This window comes from Vulpes lagopus, chromosome 17, assembly GCF_018345385.1.
Source record: "Vulpes lagopus strain Blue_001 chromosome 17, ASM1834538v1, whole genome shotgun sequence".
NCBI lineage: Eukaryota > Metazoa > Chordata > Mammalia > Carnivora > Canidae > Vulpes > Vulpes lagopus.
The window spans coordinates 11,334,893-11,357,131 of record NC_054840.1 but is presented as its reverse complement, the minus strand read 5'-3'; the positions used below and the strand labels follow the sequence as shown (position 1 = coordinate 11,357,131).

Sequence of the window (22,239 nt, the reverse complement as noted above, 5' to 3'; positions counted from 1 at the left end):
GGTGAAAGTAGTTAAGGTATCTTATGGGGTCACTTGGGTAGCTCATTTGATTAAATCGGCCTTTGGCTTAGGTCATCATGATCCCACATCCTGGGATCCAGTCCCATATTGGGCTCCCTGCTTCTCCTTCTGCCCCTCCTCCCACTTGTGTGTGCACTTTCTCTTTCTCAAATGAATGAATGAATGAATGAATAAATGAATAAATAAATAAATATAAATAAATGAGTAAAATCTTTTTTTAAAGGTATCAAACAGATAATACCACACTTGCAGTGCACAAGGTCCAGCAAAAAAGCAGTCTGTGAGGAAAAAGCAAAATACTTAAGGTAAGGTGCAAAAACAATATCTTTACTACAACAATGGCATCAAGAGGAAATTGGCTAGAAGCAGATGACACAGGACTAAATGAGAAATATCAACAACCATAATTGGGAAATCATTTGATCTGTGAGAATAAGAAAAAGAATGGTTGCTTGGAGTGATGGGGAAAGAACTATACTGTTGCTTATTGTCATTGACAAAGAGTAGAATCTCAAAACTCTTAGGTTAAAATTCCTGGATCATAGGGGCTTCTGGGTGACTGAGTCAGTTAAGTGGCTGACTCTTGGTTTCAGCTCAGTTCACGATCTCAGGGTCATAATAAGCCCTAGACATAAGCCCTAAGACAGAGTCTGCTTCAGATTTGCTTTTTCTCTCTCTCCTTCCAGCTCACATGTGTTCTATCTCTCTTTATCTATCTCAAACAAGCAAACAAATAAATAAATAATAAATAAATCTTTTTTAAAAACCCTAGATCATAGAAAAATCTCCAGTTAGCCTGAAACACATCCTTACACCATCTGAAATATAAACTTTCTGTAAAAAAGGGATTTAACAGGAGAAGAAGGGAGAGAGGATAAGATAGTGTCACCATTGGACAGACAAAACAGTAGCCTAAATATTTCTTCTTAGATTATAACAACTAAATAAGAATATCAGAAAGGGAGACAGAACATGGAAGACTCCTAACTCTGGGAAACGAACTAGGGGTGGTGGAAGGGGAGGAGGGTGGGGGGTGGGGGTGACTGGGTGGTGGGCACTGGGGGGGGGCACTTGACGGGATGAGCACTGGGTGTTATTCTGTATGTTGGCATATTGAACACGAATAAAAAATAAATGTATTATTAAAAAAAATAATCACCACCCAGAAATAATGAACAAACCTGAAGACCCTCCTTACTGAGAGATTTTTAGGCAAAGTGTTGAAGGTATGGCCTGGTTTCTCCATACTGTTTCTAGTAAAATGGAAGATGAAAGAGGTAAGTTCAAGGAAACAGAATTTGAAGATTTGGGAAATTCTATTTATATTACAAAAAAAGAGAAAGCATATTCTAGAGAGAAGAACAAAGATGTGGCTGAAAAATCCTTTGTTAAAGAGATCATGGGTGGAGCAGAAGAGATGATTGGAGACATTCTAAGCAAGGGAAGGATTCAATATGCCATGGCCAATGTCAAGATGCATGTAGTTGGGAGTGCAGCCTTTGGGAGTTGAGACTGACCTGTGGCCAACAGCCATCAAGAATATGGGGACCTCAGTCTTAAAACCATGAGGAACTGAATTCTGTCAATAAGAATGAACTTACAAATATATTCTTCCCCAGAATCTTAATATAAGAACTCAGTCAAGCTGACATTTTTAACAGCATATTAATTATTCTATCAGAAAATGTTAGGAACATCAAACAAATTAGGAACATATCAAAAGATAGTATGAGAAAAAAAATAAATAGAAATACCATGGATATGCAAATATAAATTAGATTTTTTAAAAAAATTTTAAAATAACTATATTTGTTATGTTTAAAAATAGATAAACATATAATAAAAAGACAAACTGGAGAATTTCATTAGAAAACTATAAACAGTTAAAATTCTAGACTTGAGAATTATAATATGTAAAATCAGAAACTCTTGTTACTTTGGCTTAACAGCAAACTGGAAACAATAAAACAAAATTAAGAATTGACAAAATAGAAAATATACAAACTGAAGCACAGATAAGTGAACTAAAAGGACAAATTGAAAGCATTAGATTAAGGTGGGAGAAAGTGAAAAGTCTTACTGAAGTTTAATGAGAAAATCAGGACAAAAGCAAGAGAATGGGACAGAAATAAAAGTTAATGAGCATACATTTTTAAAAAATGTAATAAATCCAGATTCAAAAAACTTTGAAGCCCTTAGCAAGATAAATATAAAGAATAATCAATCTAGAAACATCATAAGACTGCTAAAAATCAAATCAGTGGCAAAATTTTTTCCCTCAACTTTATTGAGGCATAACTGACAAAATGTGCATGTATCTTAGCTACACAATGTGATGGTTATATATATATATATATATATAGTAAAATGTTACCACAATCAAGCTAATCATCAAATCTGTCACCTTACATTGTGTGTGTGCATATCAAGAATACTTAAGATCTACTCTCTTAGCAAATTTCAAGTATGCCATACAGTATTATGGGTATCTCTTTGAGGTACATATTTCATTTCCTTTGCAAATAATATCTAGAGGTGGAATTGCTGGGTCATATGGTAGTTTTATTTTTATTTTTTGAGAAACCTCCATACTGTTTTCTATAATGGCTGCATTGATTTACATATTCCCCAGCAATGTGCAGGGGTTCCCTTTTCTCCATATCCTTCCCTACACTTGTTATCTTTTGTCTTTTTTATAACAGCCCTTCTTACAGGTATGAATGAAGGGTTCACTAGGGTTCTGAATTTACATTTACATTAATTTACATTTCCCTCATAATTAGTGATGTTGATTAGTGACAGTATTAGCTCCAGTGTTCGAATTCTGTTCCCAGTAAGCTGTTATTTTATGTGTGCTTCTCTCACTAGTTTGTCCTGTGACCTTAATTCTCTGATGGATTAGGAAGATTTATCATTTTTCAGTTTCTTCAGCTTTTTTCTTTTTATGAGGATAGAAATGATGGCTTCCAAGTTCCTTACTCATCAAAGCTAGCTTTGGAAGACTTCATCTCTATTTTTGAAGGATATCTTTGTTGGTTATAGAATTTTGAATTAGAATTTCGTATCATTTTCCTTCAATCCCTTAAATTATAGGTTATTGTCTAGTTTTTGAACATTTTTACTGAAAAAATAAGCGTCAATCTTTTTCTGAAGGTCATATATCTTCTTCTATCTACATTTAAGATTTTGCCTCTGGCTAATTCACCAGCTTCAATCTAACTGTATATCCTGTAGCAATCCTGTGATCCAGCTGTAAGCCTGCTCAGCCATGGCCCAGGGACCAATTCTCCATGTTCAGGAACCCAGCAATAGACACACACATTCATACCCCTGAAGTCAGTAACATGGAAATGCTTTCCTGCAATTGAGGAATTACTGGAGACTCGGTGTGGACTAGCTCAAGAATTGAAAACTCCAGAGGTCCCAGCCTTCTCTATGTTTTATCTCCAGAAACCTAACCAGATTCTCATTCTGAAGAATGCAGAAAATCCTCATGTGTCCAACAGGGGAGGGAAAGATAGCATTTTGAAATAAGTCTAGAGTATTCTTTCCTTCATTATATTCCTGTAACAGAGACAAGGCCTCAAGGTGAAAAGTTTTCCTAAAGTATTAACTAGCAGGGGGAAGGGCAGCCCCCAGTAGTCTTTTTTTCTTACCCAGGAAGGAATGAGGAAGCAAAGAAGCATTTGTGAAAGTCATATCTCAGGGATATAGGCACACTAAAAGGCCAAGGTTTAATAATAAAAATTTAGAGATTTGTTTCTTCCCTCCCAACACTTATATCCACATCAGTGGGGCATCTGTACAATAATAGATGATTAAAACTGAAAGAACTGCAAATCTTAGACCTTATTTAAGAAGTCACTAGAGAAACCCAAAGACAACAGTGGAGACAAACACTAATACACCAGAGGAAATTCTAGTTTCTGACATAGCTTCAACAAAGGTAAACACAGGCTAACTTCTAGCCAGATAAATAAAACTTCACATCAAAAGCCTGTTTACCTCAGTTCCTTTTACCTGGAACATCATACCAAGCTTTAAACAAAAATTATAAGGAATACTAAAAGGCAAAAAGGAAAATGAAAAAAAGAAAACCACTGTGTGAAGATATAGAACAGCATTAGAATCCCACATATGGCAAAGATTTTAAATTCCAGATGTAATAATTTCAAAATAACTATGATTAACATGCTAAGATCTGTAATGGCAAAAGTAGGCAGTATACAAGAATAGATGGATAACATAAGCAGAGAAATGAAAACTCTATAAAAGAATCAAAAGGGAATTCTAGAAATCAAAAACTAAAGCAAAAATATAAAATGTAAAATTGTAAAATTTCTGGAAGACAACATAGGAAAAATCTAAGTGACCTTGAGTTTGGCAGTGAGTTTATTTATTTTTAGAAGATTTTATTTATTTATTTGAGAGAAATAGGGAGGGAGAGAGAGAGAGGAGAAAGAGAGAGAGAGAGAGAGAGTGTACAAAAGGGGGAGTGCAGGAGGAGCAGAGGGAGATGTTGAAGCAGACTCCTTGCTGGGCAGGGAGCCTAACACAGAGCTCAAGCAATGACTCTGGGATCAGGACCTGAGCTGAAGGGAGATGCTTAATCAACTGAGCCACTCAAATGTTCCTGGCAATGAGTTTAGATACAAACCACAGCAACAACATAATCCATGAAAGAAAAAAAATGCAACAAGTTGAACTTTATTAAAATAAGACATTTCTGCTCTGTGAAAGACACTGTCCAGAAAGTAAAGAGACAAGCCTCATACCGGGAGAAATATTTACAAAATAAATATCTGGTAAGGGACTTGTATACAACATATACAAAGAACTCTTAAAATTCAACAATAAGAATACACATAACCCAATTTAAAAATGAAAAAAAAAATAAAACTGAAATTATGGATTGTAATCTTATTGTTTAAATGAGGTTTGAAATCTGACTGTTAGCTCTTTAGGTCACTACTTACTAGCTGAGATATTCCCCCCCAAAAAGCTATTAAATCTCTCTGAATCTCAATATCTCTTTTTAAAAAGTGACCATGATAAAAAAAAAAAAAGTGGTCATGGTAACTACTTCAGAGGTTACTGAGTGAATAGTAAAAGAGACACATTATATCAGTGTAGTTAGTGTGGCTATAAACAGTGATTCCAACCAAATAGCAGTAGTGTCAATATTTATTTCCTGTAGACTCAGTTTTGTCATTAGTAAAATAACTCCAAGAAAACACTATTGTCTCTGTAAAAACAATCCTTATAAATAATATTTAATTTAATTCAGTCTAGTGTTCCCATGACCATATCCATTAGGACAAGAAGCCACTGAAAATTCAGAAATTGGATAAAACTATATTAAAATAACCCCTGCAGCATTTGTATGTGCTTCAACAACTATTACCCTTAATTACTTTAAGGTATTACCTTTAATCACTTTAACTAATACCATTATATATAAATTTTAAGACATGACTTCAACACTATTGATGCTGTAGTTCTTGGTGTAGAGAATTTGATATTTTCTGCCTGGATATCTTATCGTCTTTGTCCAGTTTTTGGTGGGTCAAGTATCTGGATGTGACTTAGCTGAGAACTGTAGGCTCAAAGTCTATCATAAGGTTGTTCTCAGGCTGTCAGCTGTGTCTATGATCTTATCTGAAAGATTCATCACAAGGAGGAAGTTCTGCCTCCAAGCTCACTCATGTGGTTGTTGGCAGGACTTGACTCTTCACCCTGTAGGTTTATCTACAGGGTTGTCCGATAATATGGTCATCGATTTTCCCAAGGGTAAGCAATCCAAGAGAAATTGTGGGACAGTATGTCTTTTTTTATAAGCTAATCTTAGAAGTGACATTCTGACACTTCTACATTTTATTCAATATAAGCGATACAGTTAAGTCAAGCCTACACACAAGAAGAAGGAATTACACAGGGCATGGATATCAGGAAGGAAAGATTATTGGGGACCATCTTAGAAGCTCTTTACCCTAGTGCTTGCCATATACTCTTAGATGAGACTTAAAATGACATCATACTAAGTCACAATGGGATAACTTGGCTGACCAAATTGGAAGAAATAAGAACATGAACACTATAAACTCTTTTAAATATTATACCCAAGTTTACTGAATGGTCTGTAGAGGCTGTAAAAATTATTGCTGTTAATCGTTAAGAAATAAAAACTAAATGGGAGGTTCTGGAGGGAGGCTACAAGAAAATGTTATATTTTTTAAAAGTATGCAATAAGTATAGAAGCTTCCTAGAAACAAGATACTGAAAAGCTTGACATTGATGCTTCTTAAAATATTTGAAGAATTCAGAAATAATAACAGATCACAGGAAACCATCATGTGTTCTCTAAATAGAAACAGAGAAATCTGTTTCTTCTCTTCCTCCTCTTCCCCTTCCTCCTCTCCTCTTCCTCCCCCCTCCTCTTCCTTCTTCTTCTTTTTCTTCTTCATAAGATGATTGAATATGAAATTAATAACATTGTTATTGGCTCTACTATTGATTAAAAATATACCAATAACATTGGTTAATTACTGATAATCTTTCACACTCTGATAAAGTGAAAAAAGTTTGCTGTCATCAGTACTCTATCAAATACTTTTTATTAATAAAGTTTAGGAGTTCTAAATTAAATTTTCAAGTGATACAGAGTTATGTTCCAATAGAAAATTCAGCTACAAAATGTTAATGGATTTGAACAATGAACCAGATCAAAAGTGGATATTAATAGAAGTGAAAACAAAATTTTAAACTAGTTTTAAAGTAGAATTTTATTACAGGAATGCGGCTGAACATGTTTTATGAAAAATATATTTTGACGAGCCAGGCCTACCATGAAAAAAAAACAGAAGTATTGAGAAAATCATTTCGTTGAATGATAAATTAGACACTAGGAGGCAGTGCTGTGGCAGGTTGTAAAGGAACCTGCCTTAGCTGCAGAGAATGACAGAAATTTCCTATTCCAAGAGAAGAAACCCAGATGAGAAAGGGACTGATCTTTGATCTGGATCAGTGTTTCTCAAAGTTTTTGATCCAGGATTTCTTCATTCTTTAGAAATCATTAAGGAACCTAAAAAGTTTTTGTTTACAAAGGTCAAATCTATTGATATCCATCCTATAAGAATTAAAAAATAATAATAACTATTTTTCCAAAACAAGAGAAAACTTTAAAGATATCATTGATATTATTTTATAGTTTTGCAAATCAGCATACGATCTGGGTTAATAGAAAACACCTGGATTCTCATATCTGCTCCGCATTCAATCTGTTGTAGAGTATGTTATTTTGATTTAAATATATGAGGAAAATCCAGCTTCAAACACAAATGTTGTTAGAAAACTGAAGAGTATTTTGATAGTTTTTTTATATAATTAAGAATATTTTTCTTTGTTACTATGCTCAAACTGGAGAAGTGGTACTTTCTAAGGTTAGTCATAATGCTGATCATGAAGTCACATCTCTGAACTTTTCATGCTCTATTACACTGAAACCCATTGGTCCATCTTGTATTTTGAATGTAACGTTTTATGTGATTAATCACTTGGATAATGTTTCATTGAATGATGCAGATCTTCCAATAATGACATATTTCTTTTCAAAAATACTAAAAATTAAATCATTCATTTTTTATCATTACTAATCTCATCAGAAAAGTCTTTATGTTGAGAAGCCATCGAGCTCATGATGATAGCTCTCTGTTTTCCAAATTTCTAATGTTTTACTGAAAAGTTCAAATTTTGTCATTAACCATTAAGTTCAATTGTTGTCTTTGAAGGAATAGATTTGTTTAATTTATATTCAAGAAAATGTTTGTTGAATATCTGAAACTGAACAAACATACTTGGTCTTTCTACATAGTTCTTTCAAATAAAATGGTATGTCACCAAAAAAAAAAAAAAAGGCTGGATCTGCTCACAACTCAAACAACTGCACAACTGCTTCTCTTCCAGATGACCACAGTGATTCAAATCTGAATTAAAAAGCTTTATGCTTAATTTCCATTTCATCATATAGAATATTGAAAAAATATTGCTAGATGGTTGACATTTAATATACTTTTCACTGCTCAAAGATATTCTTAAAATGATTTTTCTTTCTGTTCTGGTTTCTTCTTACTTCAGGTTTGTTGTTGTGAAGAATTTAATGATTACTGGCACTGTTAGGCCATTACTTTGACTCATGGTTAAAGGCCTGGAGCTTTATGTGCCATTGCTTTCAAACTATATGCCATCACGGCAAAAACGCAAATAGCATCTTAGTATCGTTAGGAAAATTGTCTTATCCTCCTGAATGTACCTAGAACAAACAGTATTGAGGCCACCTAGATGTCTATAGACTATACTTTGAGAAGTGTTAATGTTAATTTTTAAATTATGAAAGACTTGAAGACTAATGCTGCTATTGTACTGTTGGATAGAGTACTTTTTATTAAAGTGGTCAATGGCAAAGAAACTCAGAGCATCAGTCTGCAAATTTGGACTTTCACAAAACAAATGTAACACATCACATTGGTCCGACTTAATTTTTTATGTTTTGGGAGCGATCATGGAATTAGTGCCAATTAGGGCTGTTTTAAGCCTGGAATTCTTGCTTGAAGACTTGGGGAAAGTTGTGCAAGTGTTTTAACTCTATAATGATTTGAATGTGTACTTTATCTTCATTATACCATTGAAAGGGGAGCAATCAAGATTTAGACCAAGCTACTTATCTTAATAAATGAGATTTTTTTCAACTTTTATTAAAGCTTTTGCTATTTGTAGTAAAGAATAAATTTGTAGATATAATCTCTAGAGCCATAATTATATTTTCATTGATTTTTGGTCTTTATTCTGATTTAGTGGGCTCTGAGGAGACCACCAAAATTGTTCAGTATGCTACAGCTCCCATGGGAGGAGATCCTATCCTGTTGACCAATATGTAAATTAATTCACTTGAGCCATGGGGTGTTCACCTGTAATGCAATGCATCTAGGTCTGACTTTTTCTCATATCTTGTTAAATGTATTTGTCTTGATTATTTTGGATTCAGTACATTTGAAAATTAGTAGCTATATAGTTTAAACTGTTATTTTATGAGATATTTTTTCTTAGTTCACTTACGTACACCCAGCCAGCATTTTTATATTTGCATGTCCTTTTTAAAATTTAGGAGGGAATCACTATCAATCGTCTATTAAATATGGAGTAGATAAGCTTACAAGTTGTCTGGAATCATCTCATAAGAGAATACATGAAATAAATGACTGAATTCTCCACAGAGAAAACTAAAGGGAAATATCAGAATTTTATTTAAAAACATTGAAATATTTGAGATTTTGTGTTATTATAGAGATAATACATAAAAGCAATAATGGGAATTAAAAGATATAGTTTGGACTTTTCTAGTAAACATTATAGTAATGAATGTATGTGAAAAAAATTATAATTAGTTTATGTTTCAAAAACCACTTTCTATGTGTTTTATCTATTAATTGATTTAATTCGCACAAGTCTACAAGTTAGGTATTTTTTTAATCTCTGATTTTTAAATAAAGACATTGAGATACAGAAAGAATTACTAATTTCCCAAGATCAAATAACTATAGCAATAGTGGAGCCAGACTTCAGGATCAGGCAATCTGATCTCTCAGAAGTCTTTAAACTTAACCTTCATGCTCTTTTTAAAGGAAAAATTGCTTGAAAGTGACAATGAAACACTAAGAGAATACTAACAAGATTATTTCCTTGTCCAGAGATACATAAAGTATGGGAGAATGAACATCCTCTTTCCCTTAAGAAAGCTTCAGGGAGGGGGAAAAAAAAAAGTTAGGTCTTAGCCTCAGGAAAGGACGGGAAAGGAGAATTCTGTGAAGAGTATCAGGTTAAAGGAGGATCTCTTTATAATGAAAAGGGTTTTAGAGATCACTCTCGAGGCGGTTGAGAGGAAGCATAGGCCAGCATATAAGAATATCAGTTGTGTAAAATTTACAAGGCTGTGAAGTATGGTACTATTATCAGGTTGACTGGAGATCTGCTGACACCTGGCAGTGTACAGCACTTGCTTAGGATTCTATGTAGAATTTTGAAGAGCTGGGTTGTTGACTCTGAAAGGTTCCTCCTCTGATGACCAGGGAATACTCCTCTTGGATAAATCAATGGCTAGTACATAGCTGTATATTCTATTTCTAGTGGCTTGTTTTCTTATTTGATTTTATTATGTGTCTCTTTTAAAGTCTTGCATTGCTGTATTTCTTTTTTAATTATATGGAAAATTAAATAAAGATAATATGTAAAGATGGTATAACTACAAGGATACAATTAATACACATATGTCCACTATTCAAAAGTTAAGAAAAAGTTTTATATTTACTTCAGATCATTTGTTCTCTTGTTTCAAAAAAATAATAACTTACAAATGAAGCTGAAATCCTCTATGCTCTCCTTACATAGCTCCTGTGGTTTTTTGTTTGTTTGTTTGTTTCTGTCTCTAGTGGAAACCACTGTTGGGTGTTTTTTTATTTGATTTGAGTCCACACTCTGTCTTTGCATTAACTCTATATAAAGGTACTATACACTTTATTTAAAAAATACCACATAATTCATTAAAATTTCTGCATATTTATGTATACTTTTATAGCAAACAAAAATTAATTAGTTAAGTACTGAATAAATTGTGGCTAAAAATTGTTAAGAGTAAGAACTCTAGGGAGCAAATTATAAAATATTATTGAAAATCATTAAGGAAGGTTTGAATAAATAAAAAGATATTCCTGTTTGTGAATAGTAAGGCCCAATATTGAAAGTATTAAATTTTCCCAAATTTAAATATAATGATAATATAATTACAGTCAAAATCCCAATAGCTTTTTAGGAGGAGGTGTCTTGATAAATTGGTTCTAAAATTCTTACAGAAGTATAAAATTAATATCATCATTACCCAAAACAGTTCTGAAAATAGAAAAGATATTGAAGGCACTGAGATATTCTCATAACAAATCATTGAGTATGATAATTTTTCACTGGGTAAACATTGCCAGTTGTTTTTCAAAGAAATACATGTCAACTTGGTAAAAGAAAGAAAAATCAGTGAGGAAGGATGTACTATTTAATGAACTGAATTGAAGTAACAACCTTCTGTCAGAAAATAGAATAAATTCCTTTCTCATATTAGGCATCAAATAAGTTCTAGTTGGGATAAACATCTAATGTTTGTTTAATGATATACAGATACTTATTAGTCTTGAAATATACAAGATATATATATATATATATATATATATATATATATATATATCTTAGGACACCTAGGATAAATATGGTATCTAGGCAAAATATAAAACAAAAATCAGAATGAAAAAAATTAATATATTTGATTATATAAAGTGTTAAACATTTTTACAACAAAATATTACTTATGCAAAGGTAAATAAAAGGGAAGTTTGGAACAAGCTATTTTCCACAAATCTAATAGAGAAAATATTAGTGTCAATAATATTAACAATAATAAAAAGTGAGGAAATGATCAAGAATATGTATATATTTCAAAGAGAAAAAAATATAAATGTCTAATAAACAACTAAAGAGCTATCTAACCCAGTAGTGATCAGAGACATGTGAATTATAGCAGCAAGACCCAATTTTACTCCCATAAGATAGGGAAAAAATGTTAAAGATCTAACAATATGAACTATTTATGAATATATAGAGAAGTAGAAAATCTTAAGCACTGTTGATCACTGTATAAATCATAACAACTTTGGAAAGCAACCGACAATTTTTAAGTGTGAAAATAAGCACACTGTATACTCAGGTATTTTACTTCTTGTATATGATCTAGAGAAATTCCTTGCTTATGTACAGAGAGAATGTTTAACAGTATTATTTCCCATTTTTTCATTTAGGGACATAAGTACTTAGTGTCTCAAATACCACATAGGTTTTGACAGAAACAAGATTACTGCTACTTGTATCTGAACTTAAAACCCTATGGGCCCAGATCCATTGCCAGTCCATGGTATGTGTATCTTTAAAATTTATGATGTTATGTATCTTTAAATTTTTTAAGCTACTGTTGGCTCTGAAAAGCTATGAATTTACAGTGATATTTTAATGGATATTCAAGCCATCAAATTTTACTTAATTTTAATGAAATAACTCTAAAAATTTGATCTTTAGAACAGACATAGAGCCCCTTATCATAGTAAGACATAACAAATAGCATTTATTCAGAGATTACAGGAAATATGTTGGACTTTATTTCCCTATTTGAATTATGAGTTTGATTGCATATAACAGAAACCTTGATTAATGTTACTTTAAGGAGATAGACATTTTGTTATGTGATACCAAGGAGTCCAGAGATAGCCAGCTTATAAGATTGATACAATGGGTGAACAGTCATGGACAATATATCTCCAAATCTCTAAGATATTTCTTGTCCCCTTGTCATAAAATGGTCCTTTTCAACCTACATTTTGGAGAGGAAATAGAATAATGGGCAGGAGGCAAAAGGGGACAATGCCAATTGGTTATTTCTCATTTTATCAGGAAACCAAGAGTTTTCCTAGAAAGCCCACCCAGTTTATTTCTGCCTGGATTTCTTTTGGTCTAACTGGATTATACGGCTGGTCAAAGGGAACCATATCACCAGGACTAAGGTACATCAGTCACAACCATCACCCCTTGGAGGTATCCTCAAGATCAGGAGATCTCCAATATAAACTAAACAAAGTAGAGTTTTCATATAAAAAACAAGAGGAGAGTGAACAGTGTCAAGTGCATACCTTTTCCTCTGTGCCTATAACTTTTACACTTTATACTACAGTGATTTATCTGCTTGAACTCTTTGTCCTACATGTCTGCAAATTCATTGAAACAAACTATATATTAATTTTTACGGACCTCATATCTAGAACAGTTCCTTCCCTCAAACAGTAGGAATTCAAAAAATATTTTTATATTAATGAATGTATTAGTGATAAAGAAATAATTCTCAGATCAAGTACATGTTCAACCAGGTGGTATTTAACGTTTCTTTCAGCTCTAAATTTCCTTACTAGTAAGATTATTTTATTTTCAAGATTATAAATAAAAATCTTATAAAAAGCATTATTTCCATGTATTTTGATTTTTTGATTTTTCTAACTGCTGATCCAGAGGAACCTAAAGCAAATATTTATAAACAACGGATGAGGGACTACTGGGTGGCTTAGCGGTTGAGCGTCTGCCAGGGCGTGATCCTGGGACCCTGGGGTCCTGGGACTGTGTCCTACATCAGGCTCCCTGTGAGGAGCCTGCTTCTCCCTCTGCTTATATCTCTGCCTTTCCCTCTCTCATGAAGGAAAGGTGTCTCTCATGAATAAATAAAATACTTTTAAAAATAAATAAACAATGAATGAATTTTAGGGGATTTTGAAAGCATTGAGTTTGCTAATCAGGCCATTTCTGAAATGACTGCATGGTTGGTACCACGTCTTCTTTACAAATAACAAAAAAAAGGTTGCCTATCACTTTTGTTCCTTGGAGCAATACATACTAGTAATCTATGTATAGAGCACTTGTCTTTTCTTTATTAAGAAAATAATCTGTTAATATTGCTGCAAGTTATTAAATCATAAGGGATCTCTTTTTGTGCTTAACATTATATGCATCATACATAATAAATAAAGCAAGACAAGAGAATTTATAATTGGAGAGAGACATAATTATTATCAAATGATTATTCAAAACAAGACAAAAGTAGAATGGTAGGAAAAAAGTACAGAATCTATAGTGAAGAGGTGAAGGAAAAAAATGAGACCACAGAAAGGTCTTCTCTAACGTCATTAACCTTCTTGAAAATTACTGTAAATTTATGACTTGACTTTTAAAGCCAGGGTATCATTGAATAACTATAGAAAATAATAGGAAGAAGCTTTTTTCATTAAGCTAGACTATTCCTTTAAATTGTTTTATTTATTGTGGTTTGTGCAACCTTTCTATTTCAGATTAAATGTGAAATTGTGATTTTCTATTAAAAGTAATTTCCTTGGAACAACAACAAAAAGGCTTTTTTAAAAAAATTCTCGTTGAATTTTGTTTATAAATCATATATATCCCATAAAATGCAAAGCCTGTTCTTTTCTTTCCCAGAAAAAAAATAAAAAGAAAAGAAAAAAGAAGTCAGAATAGAGATAAAGAAATGTGCTGACACTTGCCTTTCAGAATTTATGAGCTCCATAATATCCAAAACTGTTTTGTTTACTGAGTCTTTTATAGTTTTCTCTTCCTTTAATACTTTCCCATCAACTCCATCAAACATGAATTTTTTTCTACAAACATTAGTGTGATGTAGTACCCTAAAAACTATAGTGTAGATCCACAGTTATCCTCAAAGTGGGCTTCATTTCCCACATTATTTCTGCATTTCCCCTAGTCACCTCAAATTAAAGAAAAAAAATAGCATGGGCATTTGACATTTTCTCAATGTAAAATATAAATAAAATAGTGTTTATGAAAATGTTGCTATCTAATTAATAACAGTGAAGTTACTATGCAAATGACACTTCAAGACAAGTCACACAGTTTCATAATGCAGTGATTTTCAAAGAGTGACTTCTAGACCAGCAGCATAACATAACCTGGAAACTTGTCAGAAATGCAAATTATTGCCTTGCTTCTCTCAAACCTACTGACTTAGAACCTCGGGGACTGAGGCTCAGAATCCCTGGGATCCCAGGTTTTGTTGTTGTTGTTGTTGTTTTAAAGATTTTATGTATTTATTCATGAGAGATACAGAGAGAGAGAGATAGATAGGCAGAGACACAGGCAGAAGGAGAGACAGGCTCCATGCAGGAAGCCCGATGTAGGACTTGATCCTGGGACTCCAGGATCATGTCCTGGGCCAAAGTAGGTGCTAAGCCGCTGAGTCACTCAGGGATCCCTAGATCCCAGTTTTTAATAAGCTTTCTAGATGATTCTGATGTAAGTTGAAATTTGAAAAGTACTGCCTCTAATGTTGCATGCATAGAATTTTTTGGAATCTTCCCTGATATTGATAACATCACATAGGGAAATAACCTGGTTTTGTCTTGTAGGATCTTGTAGGATCAATTACAGTTCTTAACCAGAGTGGAAGGTTGTGCTTAGTCTTATAATTTTGGAGTGAACTAAAGTAGAAACTTCGACATCAGGTGACAAAAGAAACATGTTTTTAAAAAGTACTATGATTGTAAATCCCAAAGAAGGAGGCATTTTGATGACTTATAAAATGTATGAGTTTTTACTGTGAGGTATCAGGGTCTTGAATAATATGGGAATTTTCCATCATGTAATTTTAATCTTATTATTTAGTGTCTACCACTTTCTGCCTAACTTGTTGCATCTGAATGTAGGAAAAAAAAAAAAAAAGCAAACAAAAACAAACCAACACTCCATAGGAACCTGTTAGTAATGGCCAATGCCCTAGGTGATTTAGTGATGCTTTTAACCAAAAAAAAAAAAAAAAAAATCTATAATCTTTTTGGAAATACTGCTTGGAGAGTTGATAACTATTTTGTTTTGTTTTGGACTATGCTACTATTTTCTTTCAGAAGAATAAAAACAACTTACTCTAGTCAAGAATTTGAAAAAGTACCAGTACTTGGAGAAGTCTAGCTTGATTTGAGACTCGCTCTTTCTTTTGAGAGAGAGATTGAGTATCTGAGCAGGGGTGGGGAGGAGCAGGAGAGAGAGACTCTTAAGCAGAATCCACGCCCATCGCAAAGCCCGAGGACCCTGAGATCATGACCTGGCCAAAATCAAGAATCTGACACTTAACCGACTTGAGCCACCCAGGTGCTCTGAGACTTGCTATTTTTAAATTATGTTTTGGCATAATGTTTTCATAATTAGCTGAATCCTCTTATAAATTACTCAAAAGTTCTAGGATTTACTGCCTGTAAATATCTGAGGTTCTAACCTATTTTAAAAAGTTTTAAATGCTACCTCCTAATTCCCAACCAGAGGAATGATTGCAGCCAATTCCATTGATACCATAATAGTGGCAATCCCACCCAACTGGACTCCTTTTAGTAAAATAAATAACTTTAAGTAATAATTTTCCCTATAACTACAAATGTAATTAAATAATGAACAAAAAAATTGATGATCACACAAAGAATATGGAATCCAATAAAATCTCTGAATTAATTAATGATGAAAACCCAAACTGTGGCAATAGATACAAAGCAGATAGGATTCTGAAACATCTTAAGACTACTGTAAAATAACCCATAGAAGATACAAGTTTTCCATTGGTGCTTAAGAATTATCTTTAAATGTTTAAATGGTAAATTGGAAGAGTGAGATAGGAAGAAAAGAGAGGAAAAGAGGTGAGATGTGAAAAAGAATGAGGAGATTGAAAAACAAAATTTAATTTATAATTAGGACATTTGAATGTAATATTAACAACTGGGGAGTCTAAATTTGTAAATCAATCCATTTATCAAGAAAAATACCCCAAACTACAGTAAAAAGAGCATCTTAGTAAATATGCCAGTGCCAGGATTGTCTATATCCTGCAGGATTTGAGAGAGGAAATTACAGTACATGCTCACAATACATGGATTGTAGGAATCAGAATGTTCTTTGTAGTGAGTTATTTTACATCAGATGTTCTAAATTTATCTAGAAGTAGCAATGACATTGACTGTTAATTGTCACTAAAAAGTATACTTTCACTAAAGGAGAAAGGAAAACGGAAAAGAACAAATGTTAAACTATTCTCAGGACAAATGAACTCTTACACAATAACTGCATTAATAAGGCGATGGTACAGTTATTCAAAAACTCTTTAAGAGATCATTTGTTTAGTTTCCTAATGTAAAAATAGACTTGTTGTATATGTATGACTTTTAAAAAATCTATTTCAAACTTCAGAATAATTGTATGATACCTTAAATAACACTGATATGAAGTCTATAATGCCCATACCATCTAGGACAATACTTTGCACAAAGAAATGCTCCCATTTTTCTTTGTTGAACAGAAATTTCAAAAACAAACAAAAAAACCCAATACATTTGTAACATGCATTTGTGTAAATAAAGTGTCACTAAGTAGAGTATATAAATAATTCTTTCTTTAGGATGAACAAATCTAAAGAGGTAAAAAAAAAAAAGTCAGAAATAAGATAATCTGCCAGCACCAAATAGATCCCAGTGATGTGTGTGTGTGTGTGTGTGTGTGTGTGTGTGTGTGTGAGCGGACACATGTAGGTGTGTGTGACAAATGTTGTTAAAGTCATCTGCATGAGTTCGACAACATTTATTCTCTGTCAAGAACCATATATAGAGCCCAAGGGTGTTGGAAGGATAAATAGAAATCAGAAAAAAAAAATTCCCTGACACCAAAAGGGAGATTCTTTTTCCTACCCCTTTTCTTTCAGAGCATTTCATTAAAAAAAAAAAATTTATAATTGCAAATTCTTTCTCTGTCCCTTGGAGATGTGTATAATCTTTCTGAAACCTAAATAAGCCTCTTGTCAGCTTTACAAACCAGAAATGTCTTTTTCAAGGTCCTGGGAGCCATCTCTTTGAAATATTATCATCCCTTTCTCTCAGTTTCTGTAGGAGGGTAAGAGCCTAACTCCAGTGAGTTTCTTGCTCCAAAATTACCTCTTGTCATAATGATATGAGTTTATTTTCCCCTTGAATAAAACCAATTAGGTAACACAGATTGTCATCCATTTACAGGTGAATTTAGGATGAATTCTGCATGACAAATGGTGCTGGTAATTCCTCTTACTTGGGGACTAGTGATTGTTTATCTTGAAAACACATCTGTGATGGGTGGTCTCTGCTCAGCGATATAAAGCCTGAGATTTCTTTTATCTCTTAGTCATTTGCCCATGATGTGGATAGCATTTACTTTAATGCTCACTCAACAACAACAAAAAAAAGGTGCTTTCTTTCTCTTCTACCTTTGCAGAGCATTTTTTCTGCAGTTGGGAAGAAATGTTTTTAGTTGTATTTCCTCAACAGTGTGTAACAGAGGACTTGATACACAAATAATAATTGGCTGAAGATATTTTATTGATATGAACAGAGCAACTCAACCAATATTTAAAGAGAAGATTTTCTTCTGCACAACAATTGTATTTATATGTTTTTCTAGTGTTAACTTTTTATCTCTTCGCTTACTACCAAATTCAACTTAATCTCAAAGGTGAAAAACAGAGCAGCGGTATATGGAAGAATTGCTTTTCAGGGTAGAGTGCTTAGAGGGGGAAAAAAAAAAGCTATGCAACAAAAGTACCATTGAGATTGTGAACTATTGAGGAAATGCCTAAAGGGTAATGGAAAAGTTGGTAAATAAAGCAGCAATGGTTTGGAACCATTAGGTACAACAGACTATTCATGGTACTGGAATTTTTTAAACTTATTCTGAAAGAAAGAAACTCATAAATGTAAAACAAGGGCATAGGGGCCAAAGGATAATGGGGTAGTAAAATAAATAGTGCAAGTAAAAATAGGACAAAATGAATAAATTGAGCGGGAACCTTTCAGAGGACACTGAACTTGTGGAAAAAAGAATGTGAACAAGTGTATATTGTTGCATAGCTGAGCAGAATTATATATGTTATGGGTTATATAATGGTTAAGATTAAATCAATAAAAATCAGTGTTCACAAATTTGTATACATTTATGAATTTCCTTACCCTTATTTAATATATTGATTCAAGGCACAGGAAAAGCTAATTGTGAAAAACTATGAAATATAAAAAGAATGAAATATATTTTAACAAATTTTCTTGAGTACCTATGGAAGGTAAAGTATTACAGAAGATAGTATATACCTTCAAGTATAATAGCCTATATAAGATAGGCATCAGTCAGCTAGATATTCATTAAAAGTTTATTAATTGCTTATACTAGAAAAAGAAACTGTTATAAGCCAAGACCATCATAGTGTAATTTTGGAAAATTTTAATAGCAGCACAGCTAAAGGCATAACTTAGCAATGCATCCAAATAAAAGCATAGTCACTAACAAGAATAATCATCAAGCAAAAAAACTGTAAGTGGATGCCGAACTTTGAGCAAAACTACTCCTCTACAAGATCTTAAAGATGAGTCACTTGAAATGCACAATAAAGATTGATAAACTATGATAACTTAAATAGATTTTTAATAAACTGATATTAACAAATATTTTTGGCTTCATTTGTTAAAATATTTTATTTATGGTTAGTCCTTCCTTCAATGATATTTAGTAAATCAGCCTCCAAATGGGAGACTAAACCATATATTAAAGAATCTTGACTCTTGTTTTCTATAGAAAGGTATATAAATGTTGAAGGTACATGCATTCAAGGAATATGTAATATATTGCTGAATGGAATGGGGAGGGGCATTACAAAAAATAACTGTGAAAAGAGGTTACATAACTTTTGTAAACAAGATACAAAATACGTGGAGTTTTCTACTTTACAAAGTATGCTGGGATCCATATCTCTTAGAGTAAAATGGACCTTGTGCTGCCATCATTTTGGGTAGTTACATAAATAACATACAATATTCTAATGTATTTAATTGGGTAAGTTTCCATCTCCCTTCCCTAGGCTGTGCTGTAACTTGAAAACAGATCATGCTGGTGTATTTTCTGAAATAATTCACTAAATAACAAAGGAATACTAATTAATACCATACCAGATATTTGAAAGTCAAATTTGATGTTATAGCTATTGATTAACATGTTATGGAATACTTACTTGCTTTCAAACAATTAATTTATTTTATTTTATTTTTTTAAGGAGGCTAGCTATTTATTTTTATTTTTATTTATTTATGATAGTCACAGAGAGAGAGAGAGAGGCAGAGACATAGGCAGAGGGAGAAGCAGGCTCCATGCACCAGGAGCCCGACGTGGGACTCCATCCCGGGTCTCCAGGATCGCACCCTGGGCTAAAGGCAGGTGCTAAACCGCTGCGCCACCCAGGGATCCCCAAACAATTAATTTATGTCTGGTATCCCTAAAGCATTTAATCGATCGTCCTCCATCCTCTCCACTCTCCTCTCCACATGGTCATGACAATGTGTTGAGCATGGCCAACATGTGCCTGCAAAACATAATCGAAAATATTTCCACAGAATATATTAAACCCTATAATCACAATGTTCTTTCCAATTAGCAGAAAATATTTTCCCCGAGGGGACAGGAATCTTCAACAAATGTGAATGGAGTAAAAAGGGACACTAGCTAGTGCCAGATCAAAAAGGAATAACAGAGGAAGCTGAAAAACTGAGCTTTGCATCTTTTTTTTTCTCTTAGCAGTCAGGTTTTTGAGAAACTATACTCTTTGCTTCAGAAAATTCTTGAATCTCATCAGTCATTATAGAACATAAAGTTTTAAGGTGATTAATCTGCTCTACTTTTTCTTTTAGTTCACCTCATCATTTTCCTACTTAGCAAAAAAGTTAAATAAATAGCTTTTTTGCTAAAAGTTCCCAAATTGAACTATTTAACAAAAAAGCTATGACAGATATTGGAAATTTCCAGAAAGGAATAACTAAAATCCAGGTCATATGAAAAAAAAAATTTAACCAAGAACCCATAATAACGTTTCTGAAGAAGCAAATTAAAAGAGAAACTTGTTTCTCAACTGAAATAAATGATTTCTTCCAAGTTTGTTTTGCATATGGATCAAATTCTATCAATTGTTTATGCTAGGAGACAGGTGTTACAGATACATTCTGAAGACTACACATTCTAAGAGATTTGTTTCCTCCTATGGAAAAAGAAGGAAAATTGTAGTTAAAGGAATTTCTATATAAAAATTAAAGCTTCATCCCTTTCTGCTTGTTTGGACTAAATAATTAACCTTCCTGAACCCCAATTCCTCAACCTAAAATAAATAGGAATATTATTATATACTTTCTGAAATTGTAAGGGAAAATAAATCAGGTAATATTTATAAAATAGTAAGCATGGAACAAACACATGGTGGCTGCTCAATGAACACAAATTTTCTAGTCTGATAAATAAAACAATGTGGAGAATGTGTCATTAATTCATTTACTGCTTCATTTACACCAACTTGTCAGTTTAACTGGCATCTATAGAATACATATCCAAGAAGGTAAATTTACGATAGTAATATATGATGGTGATACAAAAGCACCTCTGGAAATGTTTAGTATGAAAATCCATGCCTTTAGAATGTTATTGGAAAAGATTAAATGTTAATATTTTGCAAGGATTACAAAAGGAATTAAAAAGGAATAAAACAAATATACAAGTAGAAAACAAAATATCATATTGTTCATATTACAAAAAAAACTTAACACATTTTCTGGGTTTTTCCTAAAGGTGATTATGGAGTTATAATTTTATTCTATTTTTTAAAAAATATTTTATTTATTTATTTGAGTTAGAGAGAGAGCATGAGCTAGGGGGAGGGGCAGAAGGAGACAGAGAAGCAGACTCCTTGATAAGCAGGGAACCTGACAAGCGGCTCAATCCCAAGACCCTGAGATCAGGACCTGAGCCACCCAGGGGCCTCTGGAGTTATAATTTTAACAAGAGTGACTATAAAAGAAACTATGTTTTATTAAACCAGTGTTGAGCTAAAACATCCATATTCATATCTAGTGCAATATTATGCCTTGTCTTTTATCTCTGTGATGTTACTTAACTGAAAATATAAAATTATATTTCCTAAATCTGTGAAGATATCATCAATGTAATATCAATCGATATATTCCGTGCATGTCTTTCTTGAGTACTTGATCCACAAAAATTCTTCTTCGACTTTGTGAGATAAAATTATTTTCATCTCTAGTCTCCCAAGAGATGTACAGAGTCAGTGGATACTCTATAATTACCTTCTTGAGGAAAGATAACAAGGGATTAAGAATTTTACTTGTCAGTTACATCCAGCCAGCACTGTGCAATTAATCTCCCAATATGTGAAGTTAAAAGACTTCTTCAGTATTTGGGACATTTGGGTGGCTCAGTCGGTTAAGCATCTGACTCTTGGTTTTGGCCCAGGCAGGTCGTGATCTCAGGGTATTGGGATCCAGCCCTGAGTCAGGCTCTGGGCTTAGTGCAGAGTCTGCTTGAGATCTCTCTCCCTCTCCCTCTGCCCCTCCTGCTCATTCTCTCTTTCTTTCTCTCTCTAATAAATAAATAAATCTTTAAAAGAAAAAGAATCCTTCGGTATTTTATATGCCTTTATATACCTTTACAATATTTTAATCCAAAAATTCT

General features: G+C 33.0%; 1 long non-coding RNA gene across 1 annotated transcript in view; it reads left to right on the top strand.

The window, feature by feature from the left end:
- Positions 1–22,239, top strand: part of LOC121477496 — a 334,919-nt gene that overhangs the window by 295,475 nt on the left and 17,205 nt on the right. The gene's annotated exons all lie outside the window — the stretch shown is intronic.